Source organism: Entelurus aequoreus, linkage group LG21 (assembly GCF_033978785.1).
Source record: "Entelurus aequoreus isolate RoL-2023_Sb linkage group LG21, RoL_Eaeq_v1.1, whole genome shotgun sequence".
NCBI classification, from domain to species: Eukaryota; Metazoa; Chordata; class Actinopteri; order Syngnathiformes; family Syngnathidae; genus Entelurus; species Entelurus aequoreus.
The window spans coordinates 46651342-46677057 of NC_084751.1; the positions used below are offsets into that span (position 1 = coordinate 46651342).

A 25716-nucleotide genomic window follows, 5' to 3' on the forward strand; every position below is an offset into this window, starting at 1 on the left:
GGCTCCTCACATTTCCCCGTTGTTTACACCAGCAGCGAGAGCGATTCGGACCGAGAAAGCGACGATTACCCCATTAATTTGAGCCAGGATGAAAGATTTGTGGATGAGGAACGTGAGAGTGAAGGACTAGAGTGCAGTGCAGGACGCATCTTTTTTTCGCTCTGACCGTAACTTAGGTACAAGCTGGCTCATTGGATTCCACACTCTCCTTTTTTTATTGTGGATCACGGATTTGTATTTTAAACCACCTCGGATACTATATCCTCTTGAAAATGAGAGTCGAGAACGCGAAATGGACATTCACAGTGACTTTTATCCCCACGACAATACATCGTCGAAACACTTTAGCTACGGAGCTAAGGTGATAGCATCATGCTTAAATGCAGATAGAAACAAAAGAAATAAACCCCTGACTGGAAGGATAGACAGAAGATCAACAATACTATTAAACCATGGACATGTAACTACACGGTTAATGCTTTCCAGCCTGGCGAAGGTTAACAATGCTGTTGCTAACGACGCCATTGAAGCTAACTTAGTTACGGGACCTTGACAGAGCTATGCTAAAAACATTAGCTATCCACCTACGTCAGCAAGCCCTCATCTGCTCATCAACACCCGTGCTCACCTGCGTTCCAGCGATCGACGGTGCGACGAAGGACTTCACCCGATCATCAATGCGGTCGGTGGCTAGCGTCGGATAGCGCGTCTGCTATCCAAGTCAAAGTCCTCCTTGTTGTGTTGCTACAGCCAGCCGCTAATACACCGATCCCACCTACAACTTTCTTCTTTGCAGTCTTCATTGTTCATTAAACAAATTGCAAAAGATTCACCAACACAGATGTCCAGAAAACTGTGGAATTATGAGATGAAAACAGAGCTTTTTTGTATTGGATACAATGTGTCCGAATACTTCCGTTTCAACCATTGACGTCACGCGCATACGTCATCATACATAAACGTTTTCAACCGGAAGTTTCGCGGGACATTTAAAATGTCACTTTATAAGTTAACCCGGCCGTATTGGCATGTGTTGCAATGTTAAGATTTCATCATTGATATATAAACTATCAGACTGCGTGGTCGCTAGTAGTGACTTTCAGTAGGCCTTTGAATAAAATAGTGAACATACTAGACAACTTGTCTTTTAGTAAGTAAACAAAGAAAGACTCCTAATTAGTCTGCTGACGTATGCAGTAACATATTGTGTCATTTATACACCTATTATTTTGTACACATTATGAGGGACAAACTGTAAAAATGGATTATCAATCTACTTGTTCATTTACTGTTAATATCTGCTTATTTTCTGTTTTGACATGTTCTATCTACACTTCTGTTAAACCGGTATAGCGTACAACCCTAGCACACATACAGGACACAAATTGTGGTTATAACTGGAACAATCTTGTTCAAAACAGGCAATAATTGCTCAAACACACTGTAGTAACAACATTGATGATTTTACTACATATCATTTCTTAAAATCTTTTGGATAACCCATGAATACAGTCGTGGAAAATAAATTTGACCGGACCTTGTGTCATATCCAAGCGACCTCAAACGTATCCATCAATTACACTACCGTTCAAAAGTTTGGGGTCACCCAAACAATTTTGTGGAATAGCCTTCATTTCTAAGAACAAGAATAGACTGTCGAGTTTCAGATGAAAGTTCTCTTTTTCTGGCCATTTTGAGCGTTTAATTGAGCCCACAAATGTGATGCTCCAGAAACTCAATCTGCTCAAAGGAAGGTCAGTTTTGTAGCTTCTGTAACGAGCTAAAGTGTTTTCAGATGTGTGAACATGATTGCACAAGGGTTTTCTAATCATCAATTAGCCTTCTGAGCCAATGAGCAAACACATTGTACCATTAGAACACTGGAGTGATAGTTGCTGGAAATGGGCCTCTATACACCTATGTAGATATTGCACCAAAAAGCAGACATTTGCAGCTAGAATAGTCATTTACCACATTAGCAATGTATAGAGTGTATTTCTTTACAGTTAAGACTAGTTTAAAGGCCTACTGAAAGCCACTACTAGCGACCACGCAGTCTGATAGTTTATATATCAATGATGAAATCTTAACATTGCAACACATGCCAATACGGCCGGGTTAACTTATAAAGTGACTTTTAAAACTTCCCGGGAAATATCCGGCTGAAACGTCGCGGTATGATGACGTATGCGCGTGACGAAGTCCGAGTAACGGAAGTTATGTTACCCCGTAGAATCCTATACAAAAAGCTCCGTTTTCATTTCATAATTCCACAGTATTCTGGACATCTTTTGCAATTTGTTTGATGAACAACGAAGGCTGCAAAGAAGACAGTTGTAGGTGGGATCGGTGTATTAGCAGCGGACTACAGCAACACAACCAGGAGGACTTTGTTGGAGCGCTAGCCGCGCTAGCCGCCGACCTCACCTTGACTTCCTACGTCTCCGGGCCGCCAAACGCATCGGGTGAAGTCCTTCGTCCTTCTGCCGATCGCTGGAACGCAGGTGAGCACGGGTGTTGATGAGCAGATGAGGGCTGGGTGGCGTAGGTGGAGAGCAAATTTTTTTAGCATAGCTCTGTGAGGTCCCATTGCTAAGTTGCTAAGTTAGCTTCAATGGCGTCGTTAGCACAGCATTGTTAACCTTCGCCAGCCTGGAAAGCATTAACCGTGTATTTACATGTCCACGGTTTAATAGTATTGTTGATTTTCTATCTATACTTCCAGTCAGGGGTTTATTTTTTTGTTTCTATATGCAGTTAAAGCACAATGCTATCACGTTTGCTCGTAGCTAAAGCATTTCGCCGATGTATTGTCGTGGAGATAAAAGGCACTGAATGTCCATTTCGCGTTTTCGACTCTCATTTTCAAGAGTATATAGTATCCGAGGTGGTTTAAAATACAAATCCGTGATCCACAATAAAAAAAGGAGGGAGTGTGGAATCCAATGAGCCAGCTTGTACCTAAGTTACGGTCAGAGCGAAAAAAGATACGTCTTGCACTGCCTCTCTAGTCCTTCACTGTAACGTTCCTCATCTATGAATCTTTCATCCTCGCTCAAATTAATGGGGTAATCATCACTTTCTCGGTCCGAATCTCTCTCGCTCCATTGTAAACAACGGGGAATTGTGAGGAATACTAGCTCCTGTGACGTCACGCTACTTCCGCTACAGGCAAGGCTTTTTTTTTTATCAGCGAGCAAAAGTTGCAAACTTTATCGTCGATTTTCTCTATTAAATCCTTTCAGCAAAAATATGGCAATATCGCGAAATGATCAAGTATGACACATAGAATGGATCTGCTATTCCCGTTTAAATAAATAAAAAATAATTTCAGTAGGCCTTTAAGACTAGTTTAAAGTTATCTTCATTGAAAAGTACAGTGCTTTTCCTTCAAAAATAAGGACATTTCAATGTGACCCCAAACTTTTGAACGGTAGTGTAATTCCCAAAGGACACTCAAAAAGTAGAAGCCCTGCACAATGGGATTAATTCTACGTTTCTTCAATTATCACTTCCAGTAAATATGTAGTCTGCTATGAGCCAATGCTGCTTATGTCAGTCCACGTTGCTTTAGTCATTGAGAGAGAAGTGTCGCATTTTCCCGCTTTGCCGTGGCCCCTGTGCTTAGTCACGGTTGTATCACCGCTACGACGGTCCCTCAGGGGAGGTCGCCGACCATGCTGTCTTCAGCATTTAGAACTACCATAGAAGGAGAAACCGCTGCGTTGTGCAGACAGAAAGATAAACGTTGCATGCGGTGAAAAGCAGAAATAGGCAGTGACAAGAAGTGAGCGCGATGAAGAGACGAGGGCACGGAGGACGACAGATAGACGAGAGGACCGAGCTAGAAGCTGAGACGTAGATACCCAGGCTGACATCTCCACGGCAGGTGTGGAATTAGAGCATCACTGGGAGTGACGGGGAAGAAAGGGAATGACTCGCAAGTGTACCTGTAGGGCGTTCAGTTGAAAGGAGCTGAATGGGAGGACACTTCTGTTGACAAAGGGTGAGCTGGGAACACGACATCAGTGTTAGGTCAGCACTGACGCTGTGAAATAGAGCAGCTCAGCCATAAACATGGAGGCAGCCGAGTGTGACAATGGATGACAGTGTTGTTGCAGCTTATTCATCTTGTTTTGTTGTCTGACATCAGTGACATGTTACACATCCACATTACATGCAGCTATAACAGCCTTAGTGTTGCCTTCAGGTGCAGCACCCTTTAGGCACATGTTTCACAATGAAGCATCTATTTGATTTGGCATAAAAAGTCAATTGAGTGTGTTGAATGCAGTCGTGGTCACAAGTTTACATACACTTGTAAAGATATTTACTCCGGAAGGTCTTATCTTTGTCCATGTGATGTCAGACGAAACAAAAATGGAGCTGTTTGGCCACAATACCCAGCAATATGTTTGGAGGAGAAAATGTGAGGCCTTTAATCCCAGGAACACTATGCCTACGGTCAAGCATGGTGGTGGTAGTATTATGGTCTGGGTGTTATGATCCGCTACCCGGATCATATTTCTGTTTACGTTTTCTGGTCACTTGTGTTTTTCTGTTTGGCTTGATCTCTGTCTAGTTCCCGTTGAAGCACTTCTCAGTTTGGTTACCATAGTTACTGATTATTTTCACCTGCCGCGGGTGTTCCCGACGCGCACCTGTTTTTCATGATTGACATTATTATTTAAAGCTTGCCTCCCCAACCCGTCGGTCTGGCTTCTTAGTTTGTTTTCACACAACGGATGACGACGTATGTTTCCTGTGCTTTAGCTGCTAGTTTTTACGCTAGGCTAATTTTGCTTGCTAGCTCCCACGCTAGCCCTTTTGTTTTTGCCTTATGTGCCATGTGCACGTCTTTGTTTTTTCCTGCATGTTTAGTTCCTAAATAAATAATTTTCCTACCTGCAAGCTGTGTCCGAGCCCGTCTGCATTCCTTAATGGGTTAAAATGTAATATCGGAAATTATCGGTATCGTTTTTTTTATTATCAGTATCGTTTTTTTCTTTTTTTTTTTGTTGTTTTTTTTTTTTATTAATTCCACATAAAAACACAAGACACACTTACAATTAGTGCACCAACCCAAAAAACCTCCCTCCCCCATTTACACTCATTCACACAAAAGGGTTGTTTCTTTCTGTTATTAATATTCTGGTTCCTACATTATATATCAATATATATCAATACAGTCTGCAAGGGATACAGTCCGTAAGCACACATGATTGTGCGTGCTGCTGCTCCACTAATAGTACTAACCTTTAACAGTTAATTTTACAAAAATGTTCATTAATTACTAGTTTCTATGTAACTGTTTTTATATTGTTTTACTTTCTTTTTTATTCAAGAAAATGTTTTTAATTTATTTATCTTATTTTATTTGATTTATTTTTTTAAAAAGTACCTTATCTTCACCATACCTGGTTTTCCGAATTAGGCATAATAATGTGTTAATTCCACGACTGTATATATCGGTTGATATCGGTATCGGTTGATATCGGTATCGGTAATTAAAGAGTTGGACAATATCGGCATATCGGATATCGGCAAAAAGCCATTATCGGACATCCCTAGTTATGAGTGCCCATTTTTGCACAGGATGTGTCGGTGCTAGTAAAAATCAACAGATGTTAATATGCTTAAAGAGCATAAACAGGAATGGCAATGAATGGAAGAAACATAAATGCCCAATCAACATCACCCGAACAAATAAAGTTGAATTTCCTTCTGCCCCCCGGGTCATTTTCAGAGTTGAAATTCTGGCGGAGTTGTTGAAATTGGCTCCACCTGCATGATTGTTGAAAGAAGGAAGTGACATTTATTTGTTCACCACGAGCTCCGAGTCTGCGGCTGTGTGGATTCAAACGGGTGGCTATTTTCACATAAGTCATTAGTCGTGCCGTTTGACCGGATTAGAATGAAATAAATCGATCGTGAACACAAATTCCATAGGACGAGTAAACCCAACATAGCACTGTTGTTAAATGTGTCATGATCTGTGGTCTGGATTATGTTTTTGTTAGTTTTTGGACTCTTTTAGTTCCTGTTTTGTGCTCCCTTGTTTCTTTAGTCACCATGGCGACTCATTAGTTTCACCTGCCTCATGTGTTCGGGACACAAACTTGCTCTAATCAGGAGATGATTATTTAAGCCTGTCGCTGCCAGTTAGTCAGCCTGGCAACATTGCTCTGTTCATGCTTGTTTTCATGCTTTACCAAAGTTATTCCTGCTCTTTTCTTGCCACAGTAAGTCTTGCACTGCAAAAAGTGAAATCTAAGTAAGATGAAATATGTCAAATAAGGGTGATATTTGCTTATTTTCTGTCTGATAAGATCATTCTTCTCACTAAGCAGATTTGATGTTAGAGTGTTTTACTTGTTTTAAGGGTATTGGTCCTAAATGATGTCAGTAAGATATTACAGCTTGTTGCTGAGATCTGATGAGCTATATTGAGTAAAAAATGCTTGAAACTAGAATATCAACTGTTGCAAAGCTGTGTCATCAACACTCACAAGTAGAAAACTACTTTTTTAAAGGCATCATTTCTTATTTCAAGCATGAAATAAAAAATCACGACTTTGACTGATTGATTGATTGAGACTTTTATTAGTAGGTTGCACAGTGACGTACATATTCCGTACAATTGACCACTAAATGGTAACACCCGAATACGTTTTTCAACTTGTTTAAGTCGGGGTCCACTTAAATTGATTCATGATACAGATACATACTATCAGATATATACTATCATCATAATACAGTCATCACACAAGGTTTGGTTGTTATCATCAGTCATCAACAATTGAGAACAGAGAAATGGATATTGGAACAGTGTAGGTCTGACTTGGTAGGATATGGACAGCTAGTAGTGGACATAGTAAGAGAGAGAGAGAGAGAGAGAGAGAGAGAGAGAGAGAGAGAGAGAGAGAGAGAGAGAGAGAGAGAGAGAGAGAGAGAGAGAGAGAGAGAGAGAGATCAGAAGGCATAAGAAAAAGTATCTGCATTTGATTGTTTACATTTGATTATTAGCAATCCGGGGAGGGTGTTAGTTTAGGGTTGTAGCTGCCTGGAGGTGAACTTTTATTGCGGTTTTGAAGGAGGATAGAGATGCCCTTTCTACTAGGATGACAGGGGATGCAAAACAATAACAGGGCAATCATTTTTCATAACATGGTCACTACGGCCTAGTTTCTCTTGTTATATTCTTATTTTACTGTTATATTTTTATTCTCATTGTTGCTTTTTATTTTTATTCTATTGTAATATTTTTCTATTTTGTTTCCATGTATACACCCATTATTTACTTTTTACTTTTAAATTTGATCTCAATTCTGTACACTACTGCTGGAATTTTAATTTTCCTGAGGGAACTCTCCTGAAGGAAACAATAAAGTACTATCTATCTATCTATCCATCCATCCATCCATCCATCCATCCATCCATCCATCCATCCATCCATCCATCTATCTATCTATCTATCTATCTATCTATCTATCTATCTATCTATCTATCTATCTATCTATCTATCTATCTATCTATCTATCTATCTATCTATCTATCTATCTATCTATCTATCTATCTATCTATCTATCTATCTATCTATCCATCCATCCATCCATCCATCCATCCATCCATCCATCCATCCATCCATCCATCCATCCATCCATCCATCCATCCATCCATCCATCCATCTATCTATCTATCTATCTATCTATCTATCTATCTATCTATCTATCTATCTATCTATCTATCTATCTATCTATCTATCTATCTATCTATCTATCTATCATGCGATTCCATAGTTAATGCTATTTGTTTCATGCCATAGTTTAGTGAGGTTTTTCATGTCCATAGTTTCATGTTTCATGTCCTAAGTTTTTTTGCCTTAGCTTTCCTTTTGTTTTGGTTTCTGTCATTTCTGCTGTGTAATTAATTGACTATTAAATATGTTCCTACCTGCTACCGTTGTCCGGAAAAAGTCAGTGTGCATCCTGGGAGAACAATCCTCGCAGTAAGATGCGAGAACCCCCACGTTATGAGAAAATTAAGTGCGTGTGTCGATGTTGCCGGATGGGAAATGGAAAATTATCTTACCGCAAGCTTAAAATTATCGTATTTTGAGGAAAATTATTATTACCATCTAATACATTACCACAGACTGTGTTTGGTATGTCTTATAATGACATTAAACCTTTAAATAAAAGTGACACACAGCTTAGCATCAGGCGCACTGCAGGATGTTTCCTGTTTATATTTACTAATACATTTTTACAAATGATCTTACATTATTGGATTTTTTGTAATTGTTATTAAGGGTGAAATACGATTGTTATTGTACGCCTGGCGTGTGTGTGCACGTGCTCCTTTGTCTCAACAAGAACCTGACGGCACTATTCGCATTCTCTCCCCATTTGTCCACGACACACACACACACATAACACACACACACATAACACACACACACACACATCTGTAAAAGTGGGCTCCGATCCTTTCAATATTTATTAGCAAAGCAATCTGTTATACAGGCATAGCCCAGCACTGCACCTTGCGGGCCACCTCAGTGCACACACCTTGCCTCCGCCCAGGAAAATATCACATCAAAGCCATTACGAAGGTCAGAATGAAATAAATCCCCAAGAAAAACAGTGGACAAAACACAAGAGGGATTTTGGAGGTAACTTCTAGCCACGGCAGTGTGGTAAACATGCACTTGAGTGGCTTGTTAAGGCTGACCTCTTATCCTAGAATAACATCTAACCTATGATTATGAATGCCTGTGTTTGTTTTCTTCCATTTCCACTCACAGACTGTAAGGTGCATGCTAAGGCAACAGGTGGCGCTGTAACGTGGAACCGTCAGACCTTTTTTAGCCAATCAGAAGCCTGACAAAAAGCCATTTCCAAAAAAAAAGCACAATAACTAAAGATAAAACAAGGACTCGCGGAGCAGTGTTGGGACTAATGCGTTACAGTAATGCCGTTACTTTCGGCGGTAAATAGTAATCTAACGCGTTATTTTTTTTAATTCAGTAACTCAGTTACCGCTACTGCATGATGCGTTACTGCGTTATTTTACGTTATTTTTTATGTAGTATCGGCTAGGAACTGAGAAGATCCGAGTGTGTTTTATTGGAGCGCCGCAGAAGAGGCGACGGAGAAGAGGCGCACTCTCTCTGTGTGTGTGTGTGTGTGTGTGTGTGTGTGTGTGTGTGTGTCTGTGTTTACTAACAAGACATGGCTGAGCCGCTGTCGGGTTTCTTAACATGGAGATATTCTCACTACTTTTCTTTTGTCGACCACAAAGAAAAGAACATTTTAGTTCAATGTAAGTTGTGTCTTGGATCAAAGATCCTATCCTAGCAATTCAAATCTGCTGAAACAGCTACAAAGGCAACATGCTTCGACGGAGCTAGTAAAGAGAGACACACTTCACCTCCGCCTCCAACAGCGGCTGGATTTTAACGGAGGCACTGCTAGCCAGGACAACATTGATAGAGACATTGCAGCGTGTGTGCTAGAAGACATGCAGGCTATTTCTACAGTGGAGTCACCCGCTTCCAGGCAGCTAATTAGCATGATAGCGGGCGTCAAATGGTACATAAAGATGGAAAGCGAGCTAAAAAAACATTCCAAACTCTGCCTCTGCTCATCATTCATCACTGAAGGTACACACACTCTGTCAATTCTCTTATACACTCTTTCATTCTAGACTTCTAGAGTGTTTGATTATCACATCACTCTAAATGTATAGATCAGGGGTCACCAACGCGGTGCCCGCGGGCACCAGGTAGCCCGTAAGGACCAGATGAGTAGCCCGCTGGCCTGTTCTAAAAATAGCTCAAATAGCAGCACTTACCAGTGAGCTGCCTCTATTTTTTAAATTGTATTTATTTACTAGCAAGCTGGTCTCGCTTTGCCCAACATTTTTAATTCTAAGAGAGACAAAACTCAAATAGAATTTGAAAATCCAAGAAAATATTTTAAAGACTTGGTCTTCACTCGTTTAAATAAATTCATTATTTTTTTTACTTTGCTTCTTATAACTTTCAGACAATTTTAGAGAAAAAAATACAACCTTAAAAATGATTTTAGGATTTTTAAACACATATACCTTTTTACCTTTTAAATTCCTTCCTCTTATTTCCTGACAATTTAAATCAATGTTCAAGTATTTTTTTTTTATTGTAAAGAATAATAAATACATTTAAATGTAATTCTTCATTTTAGCTTCTCTTTTTTCGACGAATAATATTTGTGAAATATTTCTTCAAACTTATTATGATTAAAATTCAAAAAAAATATTCTGGCAAATCTAGAAAATCTGTAGAATCAAATTTAAATCTTATTTCAAAGTATTTCGAATTTCTTTTAAAATTTTTGTTCTGGAAAATCTAGAAGAAATAATGATTTGTCTTTGTTAGAAATATAATTTGGTCCAATTTGTTATATATTCTAACAAAAGTGTAGATTGGATTTTTACCTATTTAAAACATGTCATCAAAATTCTAAAATTAATCTTAATCAGGAAAAATTACTAATGATGTTCCATAAATAATTTTTTTAAGTTTTCTCTTCTTTTTTTCGGTTGAATTTGGAATTTTAAAGAGTCGAAGTTGAAGATAAACTATGTTTCAAAATATAACTGTCATTTTTTTCGTGTTTTCTCCTCTTTTAAACCGTTCAATTAAGTGTAAATATCATTAATTATTAATAATAATTAACTATATACGCCCTCTAGATCACTAAGATCTTCTGAGACCAATCTGTTAGCGGTTCCAAGAGTAAAGTCAAATCAAGGGAGATCATCATTCAGTCACTATGCAACACATAGCTGGAATAAACTTCCTGAAGATGTCAGACTCTCCCCAACTCTCACTACTTTTAAAACTAGACTGAAGACTTTTATGTTCACCTTAGCTTTCAGCTAAATCTTTTAATCTTTTAACTTTTAACGTCTGCACTGTTTTTATTTTTATTGTCTGCATTTTAATTTTGCTTTTATTTTCTTTCATTTCACTTTGTTGTCTGTGAAGCACTTTGAGTCTGCCTTGTGTATGAAAAGCGCTATACAAATAAAGTTGCCTTGCCTTGCCTAACATAGAGTTAAAGGTAAATTGAGCAAATTGGCTATTTCTGGCAATTTATTTAAGTGTGTATCAAACTGGTAGCCCTTCACATTAATCACTACCCAAGAAGTAGCTCTTGGTTTCAAAAAGGTTGGTGACCCCTGGTATAGATTATAAAGTTCACAAACATAAAGAGGGATGCTAGTGGGCCAGGCCAATCTTTCCTTATCTCTAAACTAAAACTGGGGAAATGTGTAGAGTGTTCTGGGCTTCAGACATGATTTTATTTCACAATTCCTTGAGAGAAAAAAAATGCCTGGTTAGGCTTTGTGTATGTAGTGTGTGCCTTCCTTGGTTTACAGCTATGTTGTTATTATGCTGTTTGTTACTTATGTATGTTATGGTGCAGCTATTTAAAATAGTTTGGTCAATTTTTCGTGGCCTGAAATAAATTGGCCCTTTGAAACATATCTTTGTCTTTGTGTGTTGTATGTAGAGCACATTGCTTAGCAGAGTTCAGTGATGCAAATGCATGTAACTAGTTACTGGTTTTCAGTAACTAACCCAGCACGGTCGAGGAGTGAAACCAGTACAGTCGCCTGGTTGAGGACATATTCCACAAAATAATGATGTCATTCATCCCTACCACAGTATAGTGTTCTTTACTCTAACCTGATCACATGGTGGCGTTTTCTCCTCCCTGTTCCACTTCACATAGTCTGGTACCGTCAACTAAGTGTTAAATAACAGCTAAAAAACCTGTTAAAAAAAAGTGGATGTACTATTTTCCTGTGTCCTGAACATCTCAACTTAATTTAAGTCATCAATTTGAAAAAAGGCATTGCTATCAGAGAAAGCATTTTTGTTGAGTTAAAAGACTAAATGACTAAATAGTCCTTACTATTAGGTAGAAGGTGTTTTTTTGGGCATGGACCAGATATATGATAAGACAGTAATTCACACAGCCTTGATATATAATACATTTGTAGTTATTTTGAATGCACACATGAATATGCACTATATCGCCGAAAATATTTGGCCACCTGCCTTGACTCACATATGAACTTGAAGTGCCATCCCATTCCTAACCCATAGGGTTCAATATGTTGTGGGTCCACCTTTTGCAGCTATTACAGCTTCAACTCTTCTGGGAAGGCTGTCCACAAGGTGGCCGAGTGTGTTTATAGGAATTTTCGACCATTTTTTCAAAAGCACATTGGTGAGGCACTCAGTCTCCGTTCGAATCCATCCCAAAGGATGTTCTATCAGGTCAGGACTCTGTGCAGGCCAGTCAAGTTCATCCACCAAGACTCTGTCATCCATGTCTTTGTGGACCTTGCTTCGTGCACTGGTGCACAGTCATGTTGGAAGAGGAAGGGGCCCGATCCTAACTGTTCCCACAAGGTTGGGAGGATGGAATTGTTCAAAATGTTTTTGGTATCCTGGAGCATTCAAAGTTCCTTTCACTGACAATTTCACAACTGGATTTGTTGCACAGGTGGCATCCTATGATTTTGATTAAAATTAAACTAAATTACAATAATAAACATATGTTTAATGCACCCCAAGATCTTTTGTTAAAATAAAGCCAATAATGGCATTTATTTTTGGTGCCCTTTATTTAGAAAAGTGTGGAACCACATATTGGTATCGAGACAACCCTAGCGGCTACACAAGTACACTTCTTGTCGGGATCCCCAGCAAGAACATCCAGAAGCTACAATACATACAGAATAGTGCTGCTAGGATCCTGGTGAGAGTGCGGAAATATGACCATACCACACCAACACTCAAATCCCTTCACTGGCTTCCTGTTCCCCTCAGGATTGAATTCAAAGTCTCCCTACTAACCCACCAGTCATGGAAATGCCCCCCTCTACCTCAAAAAACTGCTCACCCCCAAATCCTCCACACGACACCTCCGCTCCGGACAGACTAACCTCCTCCAACCTCCGAGGACAAAGCTACGAACAATGGGAGACCGGGCTGTGGAACGCTCTCCCTGACCACCTGAGGGCAACACAGACTGTGGATGCTTTTAAAACAGGCTTAAAAACCCTTCTTTTTAAAAAAGCCTTTTTATAGATATATGCATACTAGTTCTAGCTATTAGGCTGTTCTAGTTTTTATTTTTATTACCTTTTTATTTTTGTTTTTTTTGAATACACTGTAGCACTTTGAGGTTGTTTACTCAATGGAAAGTGTCTTTTACAAATAAAATCTATTATTATTATTATTATTACAAGCACTACCTAATTATGTTTGCATCTCCTGCTCCTATTCCATTTTTAGTCTACTTTATACCTTTTGTTTTCGCCCTCCTTTTGTGCTCTTGTGTGCATTATCCTTTCCATCCTTTGTAACTGAGCTACTGTGTGGAACAATTTCCCCTGTGGATCAATGAAGTTTGTCTAACTCTAAGTCTAAGTCTACAAATGTGGGATATGTAATATTCTGTGTATATTCTGCACGTACATGAAGACAGACACGCTAAATGGTTTGTGTTCTCTATTTTTGTTCACTTAAGAAATGCAATCCTCTGCACATGAGCTTAGTAGATCAGCTTTGCATGCACTATCAACTTTGCACCGTTTAATGCCCGACGTGTTTATATAACCGAGTTTATCTACCTGACATCATGAACTATTTGTAAGACTCTAATGCAACATCACTTAGAAACCAAACAATTGAAATGGTGAGTTGGGAAGTTAGATCTCTAACAAATGACTCAACCAGACGTCAACACCAAGTCCCTAAAGTGTTCAGTCTGAATGAATGAGCTCATAGCAGAGGAGGAAATACTTGACCAAGATCCGAAGACGAAACATTTAGCTTTGCAAAGCATGAGGGTCAACACCAGTGGGCGGGAGATATCTGCATGAAAATGTCAAAACAAGAAACTCCTCAGACTTACAGTTCACTGAGTTGACTTGAGTTATTATGGATCTACTGAAAATGTGAGCAAATGTGCTGGGTCAAAAGTATACATACAGCAATGTTAATATTTGCTTACATGTCCCTTGACTGAGTTGACTGAGTTGACTTTAGTTGACTGAGTTGACTTGAGTTGACTTGAGTTGACTGAGTTGACTGAGTTTATAAGGCGTCAGGGACATATTCAACGATTCAACGATCTGTACGAAAATGTCAAAACAAGAAACTCCTCAGACTTACAGTTGCCTGAGTTGACTGAGTTGACTGAGTTGACTTGAGTTGACTGAGTTGACTTGAGTTGACTGAGTTGACTGAGTTGACTTGAGTTGACTGAGTTTATAAGGCGTCAGGGACGTATTCAACGATCTGTATGAAAATGTCAAAACAAGAAACTCCTCAGACTTACAGTTGACTGAGTTGACTGAGTTGACTTGAGTTGACTTGAATTGACTGAGTTGACTGAGTTGACTTGAGTTGACTGAGTTGACTTGAGTTGACTGAGTTTATAAGGCGTCAGGGACGTATTCAACGATTCAACGATCTGTATGAAAATGTCAAAACAAGAAACTCCTCAGACTTACAGTTGCCTGAGTTGACTGAGTTGACTGAGTTGACTTGAGTTGACTGAGTTGACTTGAGTTGACTGAGTTGACTGAGTTGACTGAGTTGACTTGAGTTGACTGAGTTTATAAGGCGTCAGGAACTTATTCAACGATTCAACGATCCGCACGAAAATGTCAAAACAAGAAACTCCTCAGACTTACAGTTGACTGAGTTGACTGAGTTGACTGAGTTGACTTGAGTTGACTGAGTTGACTTGAGTTGACTGAGTTGACTGAGTTGACTTGAGTTGACTGAGTTGACTGAGTTGACTTGAGTTGACTGAGTTTATAAGGCGTCAGGGACGTATTCAACGATCTGTATGAAAATGTCAAAACAAGAAACTCCTCAGACTTACAGTTGACTGAGTTGACTGAGTTGACTTGAGTTGACTTGAATTGACTGAGTTGACTGAGTTGACTTGAGTTGACTGAGTTGACTTGAGTTGACTGAGTTTATAAGGCGTCAGGGACGTATTCAACGATTCAACGAGCTGTATGAAAATGTCAAAACAAGAAACTCCTCAGACTTACAGTTGCCTGAGTTGACTGAGTTGACTTGAGTTGACTGAGTTGACTTGAGTTGACTGAGTTGACTTGAGTTGACTGAGTTTATAAGGCGTCAGGGACGTATTGAACGATTCAACGATCTGTATGAAAATGTCAAAACAATAAACTCCTCAGACTTACAGTTGCCTGAGTTGACTGAGTTGACTGAGTTGACTTGAGTTGACTGAGTTGACTTGAGTTGACTGAGTTGACTTGAGTTGACTGAGTTTATAAGGCGTCAGGGACGTATTCAACGATTCAACGATCCGAATGAAAATGTCAAAACAAGAAACTCCTCAGACTTACAGTTGACTGAGTTTATAAGGCTTTAAGGACGTATTCGATGGCTGTGGAAGCAAATCTTAGGACATGTGTGATTGACTCTCAGAACCAGAGATGTAACTCAAAAATCCATCGTAGTCTGTCATTGTCTGAAGTTCACGTAAGGATATACTGTGTGGGTTTTTGTCGTAGTAATGGCTCAGGTTTACAGAAATTCGTTTTTTTGGAGTCAGGGGGTGCCCGTGCTTCTTCTCACTGGCTAAAAATATGGAATTTGAAGTAGCGTCTTTTCCAGACTATAAAATCCTTTCATTTTCTTAAAAATCGACAGTGCGCCTAACGTATGGCATAATTCCGGTTGTGCTTACCGACCTCGAAAGCAATTTTATTTGGTACTTGGTGTGATGATAAGTGTGACCAGTAGATGGCAGTCACACATAAGAGATACGTGTAGACTGCAGTATGACTCACGTAAACACCAACATTTCATATGTTCCATTGAAAATATAGAACATTACACACGGTGCTCAAAAAATCTATCAAAAATGTTTTAGTAGGACTTTGGTAAGCTATGAAGCCACACCGCTTGATGGATTGTACTGTGCTTCAACATAGGAGTAATATTATGGTGTGTGTATAAGGTAAGACATATTATCTGGCATTTTGTTTCGCAATATTACGCAAAAGCAACTTTTCTTACCTTCTGGTACCTGCTGATGTGTATTTGGGATCTGCATAAGTCCTGAAAATTTGCGCGTGTCCGCCTTTGTAGTCCGTGGCGTTGCCATAGTCGATACGCTTCTTCTTTGTCTCTATCTTCTTGTTATGTGACATTCATCCTCCACTGTTGCCATTTCTAATATAAAGTAGTGTAAAGTTCTTACTTATATCTGTCAGTAAACTCGCCATGAAAGCGCTAAAACATACCGGTGTAGTGAGTTTACATTATTCACCCAAGGAACTTTAGTTATTAGAGAGTTCCGGTCGGACGGTTTTTCCACGGGACACATTCCGGGCGTTGTTGTTGCACTAGTGAGCCACGGATGAGGAGATGCTGCTCCGTTATTGATTGAAGTAAAGTCTGAATGTCATTAAAACAGTTAGCGCCATCTTTTGGACACTTCTTCCACTCCCGTCCTTGCACGCTACACCGCTACAGCAAAGATAACGGGGAGAAGACGCTGTCCACGTGGAGGCACGTAAAAAAAAGTCAGAAAGCGACTTGAAGATGATGTGTAAAACATCAACTATGCAACATTTTGAGCAAAGAACCACCATTACATGTCATGTAGACCACAAGGAAGTCTTTTACATTTAGAAAAAAATCATAATAATTAGGGATGTCCGATATGTGGGCCGATAAATGCGTTAAAATGTAATATCGGAAATTATCGGTATCGTTTTTTTTTATTATCTGTATCGTTTTTTTTATTTTTTATTTTTTATTTTTTTTTATTAAATCAACATAAAAAACACAAGATACACTTACAATTAGTACACCAACCCAAAAAACCTCCCTCCCCCCATTTATTTCTGTTATCAATATTCTGGTTCCTACATTATATATCAATATATATATCAATACAGTCTGCAAGGGATACAGTCCGTAAGCACACATGATTGTGCGTGCTGCTGCTCCACTAATAGTACTAACCTTTAACAGTTAATTTTACTCATTTTCATTAATTACTAGTTTCTATGTAACTGTTTTTATATTGTTTTACTTTATTTTTTATTCAAGAATTTTTTTTAAATTTAGTTATCTTATTTTATTATTATTTTTTTAAAAGTACCTTATCTTCACCATACATGGTTTTCCAAATTAGGCATAATAATGTGTTAATTCCACGACTGCATATATCGGTTAATATCGGTATCGGTAATTAAATAGTTGGACAATATCGGAATATCGGATATCGGCAAAAAGCCATAATCGGACATCCCTAATAATAATATGACTCCTTTAATGGGCCTTATAATCCGGTGCGCCCTATGGTCCGGAAAATACGGTAAATTAGTGTTTGGAGTCATGCAGTGCCCTTGCTTCTTTAAGTAAAAATGCTTGTCTGGCAGTTGATAAACGTGCTGTTTATTCGATTAGGCAATTTGAATAAACAGCAATAAATGCAGCTTATTAAATGTAATTCCATTGTGTCCCTCTTTGTAAGGGGTCTCCAGTTTGTGTCCGCACAGAGAAAGCTAGAGGGTCCTAAATTAAATATCAAATATTTCATTATATAATTTGAATGGCAGCTTATCACATAAACTCCACAATAGCCATAATTGCTTTTCACACTCCTTTCGTAAAAAAAAAATAAAAATTGCTTTACATGCTGGAGAGGAAATTGAAAATATGCCAATGAATAAGCCCTGGAAAACACATTGCTTTACAAAAGCAATTATTATCCAACACCTTGTATGCTGTTAATTATAACCGAAGTTTAGCAGGCAAAATGTTTGAACTTAACCAGCCTTTTAGTCTGCAAAATGCAATTCTCTGCGCACAATGTAAACAGTAATGAATGGATCCTCTCCATGTATTACGCCACACAACAATGGTGGCGGACGTTCATTTATATTAAGCCGCGGCTCTTTAAATGGCTTCATTGTGTGCCTTCAGAGGAGGCGAGGAGAGATGGATGCTAATCAAAAGGTTGCTGGGTCCCCTGCACAATAATTGGAGGCATATGCATGGCTGTTTAGATCAGTTGTGTGAAATGACTGGCAATTGCCACCAAATTCCCCTTCTATTACTTGCATGCACACTCAGACACGCGCACTGTAATTACCTGAGTGTGTCTGTGGAGTACAACACCGGCGGGAGGGGTGTGCATGACTCACAAATTCGTAAACGATGGGGGTTTTATAAGAGCACAGTGGTGGTCAAAAGTTTGCGTACACGTGTAAACAGGCCTGGCCCTAACCAATCTGGCACCCTAGGCAAGATTTTAGGTGGCGCCCCCACCCAACATCGGCAGTGAAGTGTATATACTCACAAGAAACCGAATAGCTTTGTCTTTGACCTTTTTTTTTACTTAAAGAAAGCAATTTAACATATTATATGAAAATGTTGTGTTATGATTATCTTCAACCGAATCACAGCAGTGCTCAAATTAAAAAACAGCATTCCCTCTCATGTGATATTGCTTAATTAGCATTAATGATGTGCACTTTAACAACTAGGCTTACAACTATACCTAATATATAAAGAGGTGGAAAAGTGACTATTACCTGCAGGGCAAACATTAGCTAACCAGAAGGCAATAACAATGTCAACAAAAAAAACCTGCTTAAAAAATCTAATACAAATGTCCCTGAGGAATGTAAGGTGGGTACTGTAATTACCTAACGTTACATTATTATTTTCCATAACAATTTAGCCCCCTCCACAATATTAACCCGACGTTAAAACAGAACTAGCCATTTATTGATTAGCAATTGCCGAATCATGTAACATTAACTGAATGCTAAAAAGCCAGGTTACTATCACATTCTGTAACAGACAAATACTTTCATGTAGGCTAACGTTACCTACCTGCTACCTCTGTCTTTTTCTCGTACCTCCTCCTCTTCTTTTCTCTTTTTTCTTCCCTGGGCACCTGCCAGTTTTGGCCGTTTTGACATCTTGTGTTGATTTTTTGATGTGGTGACGTCCAAAAAGAGTCATGATACGGGAAGGGAGGGGGGCGCACCGTGCATATATGTCATCTAAAGAACTTGGGATTGACCAGTAACTTTAATTCCCTGAGAGGGAAGGCTGGTCGGACGCAACAATTGCCAGAAGCTTGTGGATGGCTACCAAAAGCGCCTTATTGCAGGTCAACTTGCCAAGGGACATGTAAGCAAATATTAACATTGCTGTATGTATACTTTTGACCCTCACATTTTCAGTAGAGCCATAATAAATTCATAAAAGAAGCAAACTTCATGAATGTTTTTTGTGACCAACAAGTATGTGCTCCAATCACTATATCACAAAAAAGTTGTAGAAATGATTGAAAACTCAAGACAGCCATGACATGATGTTCTTTACAAGTGTATGTACACTTTTGACCACCACTGTATCTCGGCCTGATACTGCACAAAGTCCTGCAAAGGAGACGAGTGGATATCAGAAGCAAGCACTTGTTGACTTGAACTTCTCAATGTCTCATCTCCAGAAAGATTAGTCTTTACGGTCAAACGTTTAGCTTGTAAGACTCGTGTTTCCTATTCAAAGAGTCGCCTGTAATGTCAGAGATTTAGGGTTTAAAGAACACCCTGTTGTTGCATTCAATGTAAGCTGCAAATGGATCAATCTGTCAGCTTTATGTCAGGGGATAGGAGCGGGAAGGAGGACAAAGCAAGGAGAACTACTGTACTGTCGTGTGGAAGCAGGAGAATAAACTGTAATCAGGAGCATGGCTCTGCTGGGGAAGGCAGGAAGTGTGCCCAGTTCTACCTTTGGGGCTTTTTCTTTGGCTTTCTGGGATTCCAACGATGTTATTACCACAGGACACCAGAATAACGACAAAAACAACCACAAGTTACAACATAGGAAAATGGTAAAACTTCTATACATGAGCATGGATCAGATTATTACTGTAAAGTTCAAATTTGAATGACAATAAAAGGAAGTCTAAGTCTAAGTCTCAGTATTTCTAATATTCCTCGGATCGTTGAACACAAAGAGGTTGACCAGCCACAGCACATCATATTTGTTTTCCTACTGTTCAAATGTATAAAATGTCCATGTCCAGAGACAGGAGCAGACCCAACAAAGCAACCAAGGGAGCCGACTCCACCCTTGGCCGCCCACCAACTCTCGGCCAGTGTCCAGTCCGCATGCTTGTATTATCATTAAACACCTTTCACTTGTTAACAAAAACCTCTCTTTCATAAATAAATAAATATAAATTATATATGGCCAGGATCTTCAGCTCTCACTGGATTGGTTCGCAGCCGAGTGTGAAGCGACTGGGACGAGACTCAGCACCTCCATGTCCGAGTCCATGGTTCTCGCCCTGGAAAGGGTGGGGTGCCATCTCCAAGTTGGGGAGGAGATCTTGCCCCATGCGGAGGAGTTCAAGTACCTGGGAGTCTTGTTTACGATTGAGGGAAGAGTGGATGGTGAGATCGACAGGCGGATCGGTGAGGCGTCTTCAGTAATGCGGACGCTGTATCGATCCGTTGTGGTGAAGAAGGAGCTGAGCCGGAAGGCAAAGCTCTCAATCTACCGGTCGATCTACGTTCCCATCCTCACCTATGGTCATGAGCTTTGGGTTATGACCGAAAGGACAAGATCACGGGTACAAGCGGCCCAAATGAGTTTCCTCCGCCGAGTGGCGGGTCTCTACCTTAGAGATAGGGTGAGAAGCTCTGTCATCCGGGAGGAACTCAAAGTAAAGCCGCTGCTCCTCCACATGGAGAGGAGCCAGGTGAGGTGGTTCGGGCATCTGGTCAGGATGCCACCCGAATGCCTCCCTAAGGAGGTGTTTTGGGGGACGTCCGACTGGTAGGAGGCTAAGGGGAAGACCCAGGACACATTGGGAAGACTATGTCTCCCGGCGAAGTGGCTGGGGAGAGGGAAGTCTGGGCTTCTGGGCTTCTTTGCTTAGACCTCGGATGGATGGATATATATGAATGAGGTAGATCCCCTCCACTTGGTACATTGGAAAGTAGCTTGCCTGCAGAAAAGTGTGGCCACCCTTGTTTAGTATCAACCAAAACATCTATTATTGGGATTCATCATTCCATTCGAGGTGGTGTTTCTGACACTGGTACCTACATCCATCCATCCATCCATCCATCGGTCCGTCCATCCATCCATCTTTCAGTCTGTCCTAGGCCTGTATATCGGCGCTTGTGCAGGTGAGAAACTTGACCGCACCAGGTGTGAAATGAGAGCATATTGATCCGTGTGTTGGTGCATGTTTATGTGCAAGAGTTCTCCCAAAGTCAAGGACGTGAGTGATTGACTTCAGATGAAAAGGCTCCAGGCAGAATGACGCCCACATGATTATCGTAACGCCAGGTCATGCTTTTAAATGACTACGCCGGCATTGATGAGATGATTCGCACCGAAACCTCATTCATCAAGGTGTCGTCCGGCAAACCAGGTGGAACAATGTGCGTTGTAATTTAATTCCTGTCGATGACGAGCCGAGATTGAAAGTCAGGAGCTGTGACGTCCACGTCTTACCTGCGTGAGTCAGGTGATTAGTGCTCATCTCCCCTGAATTGGATGAGAGTGTGGAGGACAATGGGAATAAAGATCAATGCACTTAATTAAAGCATTTAGACTTTTTTGTTCGGCTCACAATGTGTGGATGTTAGCACATGTACAGTCGTGGTCAAAAGTGTACATACACGTGTAAAGAACATAAAGTCATGGCTGTCTTGAGTTTACAATATTTTTATTTTTTTTGTGATGTAGTGATTGGAGCACATACTTGTTGGTCACAAAAAACATTCAGGAAGTTTGCTTCTTTTATGAATATATTATGGCTCTACTGACAATGTGAGGGTCAAAAGTATACATACAGCAATGTTAATATTTGCTTACATGTCCCTTGGCAAGTTTACCTGCAATAAGGCGCTTTTGGTAGCCATCCACAAGCTTCTGGTTGAGTTTTTGACCACTCCATTTGACAAAATTGGTGCAGTTCAGCTAAATTTGCTGAAACTAACTAAATTGCTGGGGGTATTGTGGACAATCAGCTAAATTTTTGTTTCATCTGACCACATAGCTTTCCTCCAGAAGGTCTTATGTTTGCATACTTGCCAACCTTGAGACCTCCGATACCGGGAGGTGGGGGGTGGGGGGTGGGAGGTGCGTGGTCGGGGGGGGTTTGGGGGGGATGGCGGGGGCGTGGTTAATAGGGGAATATATTTAAGCTAGAATTCACCAACTCAAGTATTTCAATATATATATATATATATATATATATATACCGTAATTTCCGGACTATAAGCCGCTACTTTTTTCCCTCGTTCTGGTCCCTGCGGCTTATACAAGGGTGCGGCTTATTTACGGCCTGTTCTTCTCCGACACCGACGAAGAGGATTTTGGTGGTTTTAGTACGCAGGAGGAAGACGATGACACAATGATTAAAGACTGAATTTTCATATACCGGTAGGCTGGTTATTTTGATAACGTACAGGCGAGCACTTTGTATTACTTTGCACCCTTGTATTATTTGTACTCTGCACGAATGCTGTTCGCCATGTCAAAGATGTGAAAGTTTGATTGAATGATTGAAAGATTTATTGTTAATAAATGGGACGCTTTGCGTTCCCGAACAGTCATCTCTGTCCCGACAATCCCCTCCGTGGTAGCAGGAACCCCTATATACTACGGTAATTACATATCAAAACCCTGCGGCTTATAGTCGGGTGCGGCTTATATATGGAGCAATCTGTATTTCCCCCTAAATTTAGCTGGTGCGGCTTATAGTCAGGTGCGGCTTATAGTCCGGAAATTACGGTGTATATATATATATATATATATATATATATATATATATATATATAATATATATATATATATATATATATATATATATATATATATATATATATATAATACTTGACTTTCAGTGAATTCTAGCTATATATATATGTATATATATTTATTTTATTATACATATAAATAAAATAAATTCTTGAATTTCAGTGTTCTGGAGGCTATCCAGTAGATGGCAGTATTGTCCTGTTTAAGAGTGTCACAACATTGCTGTTTATGGCAGAAGAACTGCTTTACGGTAGACTAAACGTGACTACTGTTGTTGTGTGTTGTTACCGCGCTGGGAGGACGTTAATGAAACTGCCCAACAATAAACCCACATAAGAAACCAAGAACTCGCCCTCGATCATTCTACAGTTATGACGTCATTGGGCAGGCAAGCTGTTTATATTGTGGGAAAGCGGACCTGAGAACAGGCTGTCCCACTCAGGTCCACATTGAGCTGGAGGGGGCGTGGCCTCCAGCTCCGGCTGAATACCGAGAGTTAGAGTGTCCGCCCTGAGATCGGTAGGTCGGAGTTCAAATCCCAGCCGAGTCATACCAAAGACTATAAAAATGGGACCCATTACCTCCCTGCTTGGCACTCAGCATCAAGGGTTGGAGTTGGGGGTTAAATCACCAAAATGATTCCCGGGCGCGGCGCCGCTGCTGCCCACTGCTCCCCAAGGGGATGGGTCAAATGCAGAGGACAAATTTCACCACATCTAGTGTGTGTGTGACAATCATTGGTACTTTAATCTTTAATCTTAATCTTTTATTGTCATTCAAATTTGAACTTTACAGTACAGATAAGAAGAAGATTGCGTTGCATTAAACGTGCGGACAATGCTGAAGAAACAAGTCCATGTCAGAAAAGCACACATTTAGCTGAACTGCAGCAATTTAGTGGTCAAAAAATTCCAGCAGAAGCTTGTGGATGGCTACCAAAAGTGCCTTATTGCAGGTAAACTTGCCAAGGGACATGTAAGCAAATATTAACATTGCTGTATGTATACTTTTGACCCAGCACATTTTCAGTAGAGCCATAATAAATTCATAAAAGAACCAAACGTCATGAATATTTTTTTTGTGACCAACAAGTATGTGCTCCAATCACAAACAAATAAGAGTTGTAGAAATGATTGTAAAGTCAAGACAGCCATGACATGATGTTCTTTACAAGTGGATGTACACTTTTGATCGTAACTCTGTGCTGAAAAATACCCTCCGCAAGTTCTTGCTAACTCTCAGTTTCTCTCAATCCCTGTAATTACTTACTGGCACCTTTCAATTTGTCTTGTACCCCAACCCTCGTATTTGATTTGCATCTCCCTAATTCAACATCTGACAGCCCTTAATGGCCACCTGGCAATGTGTTTGTAACTCTTTTGCTGTATTTCACTGACACGCTCAATTTGGCCTCCCCTGCTTATACGCCCAACCCTGTTGCTTGATCCAATCCATCCTCCTCCTTCTCACCTCAGATCATTCACTTCCTCCACTCTTCGTCTGCATCCCTTCATCATCTTCACCTCGCACCACTCATTCCGCCTTTTCATCATTCCCCCCGCCTTGCTTTTTGTGGATAATACATTTGCAGCCGGAGTGATCTATCGATTCCTTGAACCAAAGCCGCCTTTCCAGAAAGGTAATTTTTTTAAGGAGGCAAAGATTAGACAGAAGCTCAGCACTTTTCAAGGTGAACAAGGCTGTCCCAGGTTTTTAAAGTGAGTCAAGTTGGAATAAGCAATGACTCCAAGCTCGTCTTTTTTCTTGTTTGTCTAGCACGGCTCTTTAGTACCATCTTAGTGGCTCCCTGGAGCATTCTTTAAAATGTATCAAATTGGAGAATGATGGTTGAAAAATTGTTATTTTTTTGTTTTAATATGGAGGAGGACAAACACGACACAAAACGTTATTAAAGAGTTCCGGTCGGACGTTTTTTCACGGGATACATTTCGGGCGTTGTTGTTGCACTAGTGAGCCACGGATGAGGAGATGCTGCTCCGTTATTGATTGAAGTAAAGTCTGACCTGCTGATCTTTATTTGGGATCTGCATAAGTCCTGAACAATTGCGTGCGTCCGCCTTTGTAGTCCGTGCCAACAACCTAGTCGATAAGTTTCTTCTTTTTCTCTATCTTCTTGTTATGTGACATTCATCCTCCACTGTTGCCATTTCTAATATAAAGTAGTGTAAAGTTCTTACTAATATCTGTCGGTAAACTCACCATAAAAGTGCTAAAACATACCGGTGTAGTGAGTTACATTATTCACCCAAGGAACTTTAGTTTATTAGAGAGTTCCGATCGGACATTTTTTTTCACGGGACACATTTCGGGCGTTGTTGTTGCACTAGTGAGCCACGGATGAGGAGATGCTGCTCCGTTACTGATTGAAGTAAAGTCTGACCTGCTGATCTTTATTTGGGATCTGCATGGGTCCAGAAAAATTGCGAGCGTCCTCCTTTGTAGTCCGTAGTCGATAAGCTTCTTCTTTTCTCTATCTTCTTGTTATGTGACAATCATCCTCCACTGTTGCCATTTCTAATATAAAGTAGTGTAAAGTTCTTACTTATATCTGTCAGTAAACTCACCATGAAAGCGCTAAAACATACCGGTGTGGTGAGTTTACATTATTCACCCAAGGAGCTTTAGTTATTAGAGAGTTCCGGTCGGACGGTTGAATGGACGGTGAATGTCATTAAAACAGTTAGCGCCATCTTTTGACACTTCTTCCACTCCCGTCCTTGCACGCTACACCGCCACAACAAAGATGACGGGGAGAAGACGCTGTCCAAGTGGAG

The 25716-nt window shown here is 40.1% G+C and overlaps 1 protein-coding gene across 1 annotated transcript in view; it reads right to left on the minus strand.

Moving 5' to 3' along the window:
• Positions 1-25716, minus strand: part of LOC133638627 (ciliary neurotrophic factor receptor subunit alpha-like) — a 672972-nt gene that overhangs the window by 448129 nt on the left and 199127 nt on the right. The window lies entirely within an intron of this gene.